Genomic DNA, 10,193 nt, shown 5'->3' with positions numbered 1-10,193 from the left:
GAGTTCAGGCCCCACGATCGGACCCAAAAAAAGAATAAAAAAAAATACCTGTGCTCATGCTCTCTGCTGATCCCTGTATTTCCCATAGATTCTGGACTCTTAAATCTTGGGGCTCAAAAGGGTAACAGCTATGCCTGTGTGATTCTGTTCCTTAAGCTTGGCTCGCTTTGACTGATGTATATTTTAACCTAGAATTTTATTGCTAGAAGTAACCTTTTTTTACTTTTGGCTTAAAAAATCTCAGGCCACAGAATGTGTAAGGAGTTGCTCAGTTTCCTTTAATCTGGCATAGGTAATCTGCCCATTAATGGTGGAGCTAAGAACCTGAATAGTTCCAGACTAACAATCCAGCTCTATTCAGTTTTGTGAGAATCTCTTATTGAGATAATAAAGCATAAAGTGGGTGATAATATAGAAGTAAACATTTTCCCTAATCAGCTATAAAAGGGCTTGGGGTAGATAGAGCTGGGTGGTAGGGTACTTGTCTAGCATGCACAAGGCCCTGAGGTTCTCCAGTACTGAGAAATGAAAGGCTATCAAGGTACATTCATGTAATGTTGTCTAGTTTAAAGGTTAAGGATGATTATTTTAGGCCCATTAAAATGACTGGGAAGAATCTAAGGCAGCGTCAGAAGACAGTTCTCTGAACTCCTGCTGCTGAACTATTCCTCTGGCCCAATTCAGTTTCCCCTCACAAGACAAAGAATTGGTCCTCTAAACTTCCTTTCTAGGTCTAACATCTGATGGTTTCTTTGAGTTTATGGTTCAAGGTAAAATAGAGTTCTGCATCCAAAAAAAAATCCACAAAATCCTCCCATAGACTCTGAAATGGTTCTCAAATACTTGAAACATGTCTCTTTTACTAATGAGTTATGTGTGCTGCTGAGGCTTCAGAGCTCATCTCTTTTAAGTGGAATTTTTGGTGTCTATTGACATTGATCATGACAGACAGCAATAGTCCAGAAGAAAAGCAATTGTTTGTGCATTCCAATGACACAGCAGCCGATATTCAGATATTCAGCCTCTGTTCAGTCTTCAAATAGCAGACATGTGCCGCTCCTCCTGTAACCTGGGGATTGACAGGAAACAGCCTGCAGCTCCCAGGACTCAGCAGCAAGAGAGGTAACATTTAGGGCACACTGGGCTTGTCAAAGTGTATCACTGTTCATTCAGGGGAAGCACACACATCAGGAAACTTGAAAGGCATTGCCAACTCACTTGATATAAAACAGGCTTGCCACATTTAAGCTTTAGACCTGGAAGTTGTGCTGTAGTATGCTATAATCACACACTTAGAAAAGGATTTCTGTTTTTCTGCTTTTTGTACCATTCTGCAGCCATTTTGATGTTTTATATGATCAGATTCTTGGTGGTTCCATAGCTCTGGGGTCCCAGGGTCCACTGAACATTTCTCTTGCCTCCTGCATGTGTTTATTTATGTAGTGATTTGGCATTTGGCATGGAACTACTTTTTTGTTCTCTATATTATGTCCCACATGGCAAATGGTAACATTTGGACAGCATTAAATCATGTAACATCACAATCTCAAAGCAAGTTTTACAGAAGATATTGGTGCCCCTGGAGTCCCTGACTTTCTTTTATGTAATCATATACTAATTAAGTTAATAGAGAGTATAATTCCAAAATATTAATACACAAAGTCTGCACCATGATCAGGGGCCCTTGTAGCTGTAGTGTACAAATGGATTACTATTCTGATCTGCAAGAGACTTGGAATAATGCAGCTGCTTGTGATGGAACTTCTCCAACTTACTAGTTCTCATGGAGTCATAAATGTAGATCTTTCACTCCATTTACATAAACACAAATTCCCTAGCATTCAAAAGAAAACAACATAAAACCTAAGAAAGTTCTGGAAGAGAAGAGGGTTATTTTGTGTAGTATTCTAAGTGCATCTATCTATTTCTTTCCTAGTTCTTAATGAAGAATCTCTTTATTGTCTTTTTTCCCCTTTATGCCAAGGCTTTGGCTTGAGTATGGAAAGTTTCCCACTACCATTTTACTTCAGAATGTTACTTCCCCAAGTTTCTCATGATAAAAAGATTTAAACTCAGAGGCAAACTCCTGGCAGCTGAGTTTCATTAAGACTTTGATGAGAAACTTAGGTTGGAATTACAAACATCTGTGGCTAAACTTCCCTTTAGTAAACCATTTCCCAGAATTTAACTTTACTACACCAGGAGCAAAAAAAAAAAAAAAAAAAAAGGAAAAAGAATGTTGCTCTTCTGCAAATATAAGAATGGATATTAAAATCTTTGGCTATCTAATCACTATACCTCAATGAACTCACACGTTTACTTATCTTAAAAAACACATAAATGTTTGGTAACACTCAATTTTAGAACTCAAAGCACATACTGCCCATGAGATTTGAATGGCTTCTAACTAATGAAAGCTCTCAAAATTATGTCTGGCTATCAGAAAACTGCTCAAAGATAGGAGTGTTTGGGGTCTTATTTACTTTATAAAACCCTAACATTAGATTTGAAGACTACAGAGAACTAAAAGTTACTATTCTTACATTAAAGGCCTTTCACTTTTTGGTTAGCTTACCAAGAGATTGATTTCTCTGAACTACTCAAATGTTCTACTGGTAAGGAAAGATCGTAAAGAAAACAACAGAGGGTAAAATTGTAAAACTGAACATTAGTCTTTTTCTCCAGTGTTGCAAAATCAGCAGATTAGTAAGCAAAAGTTGAAAGTAATCAAACTTAGGGAAGAAGTAAAGATTTAGATAGCAAAAGACTTTTATTAAGATATGAACTACCTAGCTTTCCCTGTATACAGTATAGCCAGAAACATTGTGGGAAAAGGAACAGAATGAGAAACTGAGGACTAACTTTGTGCCAGCGTCTATGTAATTCTTCACTTAAATTTCATGCCAGATTTGCAAATAAATACATTTCGACTCACTTTACAGTTAGAAGAACTGAGTCTGTAAAAATAAATAAATGAATATGCTCAACGTCTACTGGTGAGAAAGTCCTGGAGCTAGATTTACACCCTCTATTTGTCTGGCCAAAGTCTACATACTGCCTTTGATAAAAGGTCATTTTAAATATTATAAGGCAGACTACAAATAAATAGTTCTCCAACTGAATCTGGTCTTCAGATATACTTAGCCTACAGGGCATTACAAACATTGAGTCAGCAATTTCTCTTAAGAAATTTTGTGTTTTCTCAGAAAATTTAGAAAAAAGAAAACAAACAGAGAAAACCCCAGAAGACGGGGCACCACTGAGGGGAGACATGCTTTGCCCGCCTGTGATTCCGAGTTTATCACTGCCTGGCCCTGTGTCCTTCATTTGGCTCCACCTAGGTTAGGTCCTTGGATACTTGTTGTTGTTTTTGGTTTTCTCTTGACCTTTGTAAGAAACTGAATTTTAAAAATTACTTTGGACAAGATCCAGCAATTCCAATTTTGGATATATACTCAGAAGAACTGAATGCAGAGACTCAAATATACTTGTACATTAGTTTTCATAGAAGCATCATTCATAACAGCCAAAAGATAGAAGTAACACAAATGTTTGACTGTGTTGAGTAGATATTGTAATAGATAACAAAAGATGGTATAAGCTAGTGATAGTGGCTCAAGCCTGTAATAGTAGCTAATCAGAAGGCTGAGATCCAGAGGATTATGATTTGAAGCTAGCCAAGAAAGAATAGTTTGCTAGAATCCATCTCCAAAATAAACAGCAAAAAGCAGGGATGGAATCATGGCTTAAGTGGTAGCATTCCAGCTGAACAAACATGAAGTTCTAAGTTCAAATCCCAGTACCATCACAAAAAATATAAAAAAGATGATATATTAAATAAATAACTCAGGTTTTAAAAATGAAACTTGGACAAGGGAAAACATGGATGAAATTTGAAAACATTATGATAAATGAAATAAATCAAACACAAAAGTCAAATATTGCATATGTCCACTTACTTATATGAAGTACCTACAATGATCTTAGAAGCAGAAAGCAGAATGGTACTTACCAGGGGCTGAGAGGCTAGGTTGGCACATGATTATTTCATGGGTTTCAATTGGGAAGATGAAAGAATTCTGGAGGTGGAGGGTGGTAATGTGAACATAACAGTAGTATGAATGTGAATAGTACACATAAAATAGCTGAAATAGTCATGTTTATGCTATAAATGTTTTATCACATTAATAAGGCTTCTGGTTAGGTCAGAGAACTCGGATCCAATTTAGGGAATGGAAATCTTCATCTTCTAGTATATTTTTTCATTATAAATTCTATAATACTGATCATGTATTCCTGGAGGTATTGCTGTTCTGAATTATTTATTAGCCTAAATGAAAAGCTTCTAATGGAGACCATAGCATGTTGTGAAGGAAACAGATTAGAGTATGTGTATAAAAGGAAAGTAGAACACAAGAAAATGCTATAGTTAATCAAAGGGAAATCTATTAGGGAGATCCAGTGGTATACTGGGAACAAAGAATAGGAACTTGATACTTGGGCAAGATACTTGTGATTTTGACATAAACTTGCTCACTTGCACAAAAAGTATAGTTTTCACTCTGGAGTATTAAGTAAGATAATAATAAATGTAGTTTCATTATACCTGATAGTAATCAACAAGCATTAATGCTTTTGAGTTTTTAAATATGAATAACTGAAAAATAGTTAGGGGCTAATGTATAGCTCAGTAGGAGAGAGCTTGCCTAGCATGTATGAGTTCTTGATTTAATCCCACATAACCTACAAAGTACCAAAAATAAACCATAAATATTAGACAAGTCAGTAAAGAAAAGTTATTTTAAATCTTTGGTAGTCCAAATAGTTTATGCAACTTAAGCTACCCTTAAGTGTGGCATAAAATCTTTGAATATTAACTGGCATTTTATATTTCTCCATTTTAAGAATTTCCCTGAACTTGGATAAAATGATCCCTGCAGGTATTTCTATTTATCTTACTTCCTCTTAGATATTCCTGACAGTCACACAGCTTTTATAAATTCCTTTCTAACTGGGCTACTTACTACTTACCATCCAAGGGGCCTGCTGTCTGCTTTATGCCTCTGTTTTCATGTTTGTCAAATGAGTTGACAACTGGACAGCCCGCTGATTAGTCATTAAGGTGAAAGGAACTAACTCACAGGAAGTGTTTCGATGAGTATCCAAGATGTGTAAGTACTCAGTGAGTTCATACAACCACTGCTATATTGCAGTCTTTCCACAGTAACTTTTACAATGCCTTAGTTGTTTGGTGAGTAGGTTATTGTATTCTACTGCTCTAGCTCACAATTAATTCTTTTGTTTTCATGTTATTTCAATGGCACTTAGCATGTACCCAGCTTTACAGAATATCAGCACGTTTTGCTTTGTGCAAGCCTTATGTATATAGTTTTCTTCCTGTCTTAGATGGCTCACCCTTGAGGGTAGGAATGAGACTCTGCCTTCTCCATCCTTCCTACTGCTGTTTTAATTGTTCTGTACCTGGATATGTCTCTCAGTTGATTTGTTCTATGAGCAATTAAGTAGATGGAGAAATAATGAATGCATGCTGGAGTTTGAATTACCTAAGTTAATGGCTTGAATGACAGTCTAGGATGATGGCCAGGCACTGGGGCTATTACTATAGTCCTTTGGAATTTCTTTATATATATATATATATATATATATATATATATATATATATATATATATATATATATGAAAGGATTTGATTTATTTAAATGTTTTTAAGTAAATTTTTAATTGTAAAAATACTGTAAAGAGGGGTTACAGTTACATAAGCAAGGTAATGAGTACATTTCTTGTCAGGCATTGTTGCCTCCTCCTCTGTTTTTTCCCTACCATCCCTTCCCTCCCACCTCCTCAACTACACTCCCCCCTCCTCCCACCTCCACGCCCCTGCCTAAATTGTCAAGTTCGTTTTTCAACATAGCTTCTTGTACATCTCATTGTTGCAATAAGACCAAGATAAGAGAAAGGAAGCAGTTAGGGAAAGAAATATAACCGCCTTTGGATAAGCATTCTGCAGTTCTTCAATGGCAGGGAGTCTAACAGTGTGTGTTAGTGCTGAGATCGCTGATCAACAGTGCAAAGAATTTACAGGGAAAGTCTGGCAGAATGAATCTTCTTTAGGGCTTCTATTAAGCAAGTCAGTTGGGCTACGGGGTATGGTACACATGAGTCTCATGGAAGACTGATGTTTTTTGGAGGAAAATTGACAAAATAATTATAGGAATTTGCTCCAGGAAAATTAGAATGAGTTTGTGACTCTAAATGAGCATCATTACCCCACAATACTGTGAAATTTGGGAAATTATGTAATCACTTAATCACAATTAAAAAAAAAACACCAGAAAACTAGAAGTGGTGCTATGGCTCAAGTGGTAGAGCATGAGCCTTGAGCTGAATTGCTCAGGGATCGCTCCCAGGCCTAGAGCTCAAGCCCCACGACTGACAAAAAAAAGAGAGAGAGAGAGCTCTTTCATGCGATTGTTTCTATCATATTTATAAGATTATGTCTTTGTTGCTTTGTATGTCCCTTCCCCATGGTATAACCCCTGCTTTCACTATATATGATGTTGGTATATGTGAGGGGAAGGGAAAAAACAAATCGTGAAAACAGGGATACAGGAAGACCCATTGCAACAATGAGATGCACAAGTCGTTATGTCAAAAATGAACTTTACAACCTTGGTGGGGGGGGGACGGTAAGGAGGATAAAGGGATGGGAAGGGGAAACAAAGGAGGAGGCTACAATGCTTGATAAGAAATGTGTTCATTATCTTACCCATGTAATTGTAACCCCTCTGTACAGTATTTTCACAATAAAAAATAAAATAAAATATGAAAAAATAAAAAAGTGAACACTAAAAAATCACTAAAATGTTTTCTCTAGCATTTTTACCAATAATATCTAAACATTTTCTATTTTCCAAACACCACTGAAACTTGTTATTTAAAAAAAAATAGCATAGCCAGCCTACTGGTATAAATGGCATCACACTATGGTTTTTGTTTGTATTTCCTTAATAACGAATGAAGTTGAAATCTCTTTCCATATGCTTACTGGCCAATTGTGTATCTTCTTTGGTGAAATAACAATGGAATTGCTTTGTCCAAAAAAAAAAAAAGACCCAGTTGGTTTACTAGGAAGTAAAATCCTCTTTTCCTTTGGGAAATTTGCTCATTGTTGTCAGTTATTTCCCTTATTCTCTCATGTATGTGTCAAGACCAGTAACAGCACCCTCCGCCCAATCCCAGTTGGCCCTCCAAGCAGTCCTTGCCCCTGTATTACTCAGCATGCTGGGTGGCTTCTTTCCACCCCACAGACAGTGGCAACCTCTAACCGAGTGGTCTTGACCTTACTTAACTCTGGCTTCTTTTGCACAGACAAGAATCACTTTGTCTTGAGGATGCCCCCTTCCCAGGTCCTGCATTCTCTCTGCTCCTAGTGGATTCCTCTTTTAGTCAAAATGATATTTGCTTAGGTTCACAAGTGACAGTATGGTGAAATAAATAGTCATTTTTAAAAACTGTGAAATAATAGAATGCTGGATGTCTTTTCTGTTCCCACTAACAGAAAAATCACTGCTGCTACCATATATTCAATAATAATGATCTTGATAAATTTCTTAGTCCTAGCTACTTAGGAGGCTGAGATTTGAGGATTGCAGTTTGAAACCAGCCTGGGCAGAAAAGTTGAGGGACTCTTATTTACAATTAATCACACACACACACACACACACACACACACACACACACACACAAAGTTGGAAGTGGAGCTGTGGCTCATGTGCTATGTTTAAGAATAAAAATGCAGGGACAGCACCCAGGCCAAGTTCAAGACTTAGGACTGGAAAAACAAAAACAAAAAGATGAAGAAAGAAAGAAAGAAAGAAAGAAAGAAAGAAAGAAAGAAAGAAAGAAAGAAAGAAACAAACAAACAAACAAACAAACAAACAAGCCAGGTACTGGTGACTCATGCCTGTAATCCTATCTACTCAGGAGGCTAAGGTCTGAGGATCATGGTTTGAAGCCAGCCTGGGCAGGAAAGTCCATGAGACTCTTATCCCCAATAAATTACTCAGAAAAAGCCAGAAGTGGAGCTCTGGCTCAAGTAGTAGAATGCTAGTCTTGAGCAAAAAAAGGAAGTTCAAGGACAGCAACCAGACCCTGACCTCAAGTCCCAGACAGGCACCAAAAAAAAAAAGGAAAAGAAGGAGGAGGAAGAAAAGGAAGTGGAGGAGGAAGAGGAAGAGGAGGGAAGGAAGAAAGGAAGGAAAGAAGACAGAAAGAAAAACAGAAAGAAAAGAAAGAACGAAAAGAAAGAAAAGAGAAGAAGGACCACTTTCCTTGTTTCTTAGTCCAACATTCTCTAATCCTTCAGTCTGGATATTTTTCATGTATTTGGTGCCATCTCACAGAGAGTATACCACAGTGGGATACAGAGTTCATGCCTTGGTGCAGGGACCCAGGGATGGATGGACAGGACATGTCCGGTGTGGAGAAGCTGGGTAGGGCCTTAGGGGCCTACAGCCAATCACCTCCCACCATCCTATGCTTGCCTTTGTAGTTTTCTTTCCCTTTGAAGAGAATTTGAGAAACAACTGTTCATATAAATCCAGTTCAAACAAAGTGAATGTACTTTTAGAATACCTTCCCATCCACATTTTCAACTTCTCCCATACATATCCACACCCTCCCTCCCTTCCTCCTTCCCTCTCTCTATAAACACAATCTTCTGATCCAGTCCAATAAAGTGGTCATGCCATGTTATTAAAACCTCTGGAATGTATTTCGCCTCAGATCTGCTATAAAAAGCATGAGAAGCCCAGAGGATGGGGCGTTGGGATCACCCTGGGACCGCAGCTCACTGCGGTGTTATGTGAAAGTATGCACTGGGAACATAATTACCTCAATCCCACCCTGTGTACACCCTACACTTTGACCTTCCTGGAAGGACTAGTATCTTCTTTCTGTTTCCTAAAGCCTTCAAATGGAATTTTGAACTTATTAAAGTCTGACTGTGTTGCCCACTTAAATGACTATGGGACATTCTTTTCTATGAGTATGATAGGGATGGATACATAATAGTGTTTATAAACAACAATAAGTAAAATAGAACCATACAAATAACATTCTGAGAACTATTGCCAAAGTGAGGTTTGTTTTAACCTAATCACCCACTTATAATAATTGCAACAACAACAATAATAATGGTTAGTATTTATAAAGTTGTGCGAAGCACTCTCTATAATTTAATCACTATTGATATATAAAGTAGGTATCAATAACCTTTATAAGTCTCAGTTTTATAATCTGCAGTTTGGATAACTGAAATTTTTCCTGGGTCAAGAAGCTTGCAATTTGACTGTAATATTATCAGTCTGAACGGCTGTCATCTAAAACACCTTGCTCTGCCACTTTCCTAGTGCTTTACTGAACATGAGTTTCAGTCCCAGAAATAAGTTTTAAGGTTCCTTAATACTGAATTATTTTCTTAAAGTTGTATGTGCTTGATTGAACCAGATCAAAATGAAGGCTGTCTAGATAAATTTAAATTTCAGATGAACTGTGAAAAATGTTAAACATACATATGTCTTAGGCAACATTTGGGACACAACCAAAAATTTACTTACGGTGTGTTTGTAATTCAAATTTAATTGAGCATTCTATATTTTGTCTGCCAATCCTGCTCTAAAGTCAAACGTTACATTCGGGGACTTTCCACGCTCAAAGGGACAGGTGAAGATAATGCTTCCTTCAGGTTCATTCCAAGACTTCAGAGAAGTGATGCCTACGGGTAGCATGGAGTCTTTCCTGGTCTGGCCTGTCTCCAGTGTCTGAATGTGCAGTTGACCGGGAGTCAGGCCCACTCTTTCTGACAGAGGTTATATATCACACCAGGACTGGCAGTGGATATATTCTGGCTCTACCTACCCTTCTCTCTTTAGGGGAAGGAGGGTGGAGCTCACTCAGATTCAGGACCATGTTTATGCTCCTTATTTTAATCAACAGTAATTACCTTAACCTCATAAGTAGTAGAAATAAAAGCAACAATCCCTACTTGAGAGGTATTAGAAATGGTGCCATTCCACCTAACTGTTTCAGTTGTATGGGTGTATAAATGTAGCTGTAGGGTGTGTGTGTGTGTGTGTGTGTGTGTGTGTGTGTGTGTGTGTGTGTGTGTGTGT

At 37.5% G+C, this 10,193-nt stretch overlaps 1 protein-coding gene across 1 annotated transcript in view; it reads right to left on the bottom strand.

Moving 5' to 3' along the window:
* Lama4 (laminin, alpha 4) overlaps positions 1–10,193 on the bottom strand; it is a 141,077-nt gene that overhangs the window by 129,885 nt on the left and 999 nt on the right. The gene's annotated exons all lie outside the window — the stretch shown is intronic.

This window comes from Dipodomys ordii, unplaced genomic scaffold (genome assembly GCF_000151885.1).
Source record: "Dipodomys ordii isolate 6190 unplaced genomic scaffold, Dord_2.0 Scaffold157, whole genome shotgun sequence".
NCBI lineage: Eukaryota > Metazoa > Chordata > Mammalia > Rodentia > Heteromyidae > Dipodomys > Dipodomys ordii.
This window is presented reverse-complemented; position numbering and strand designations above follow the sequence as displayed.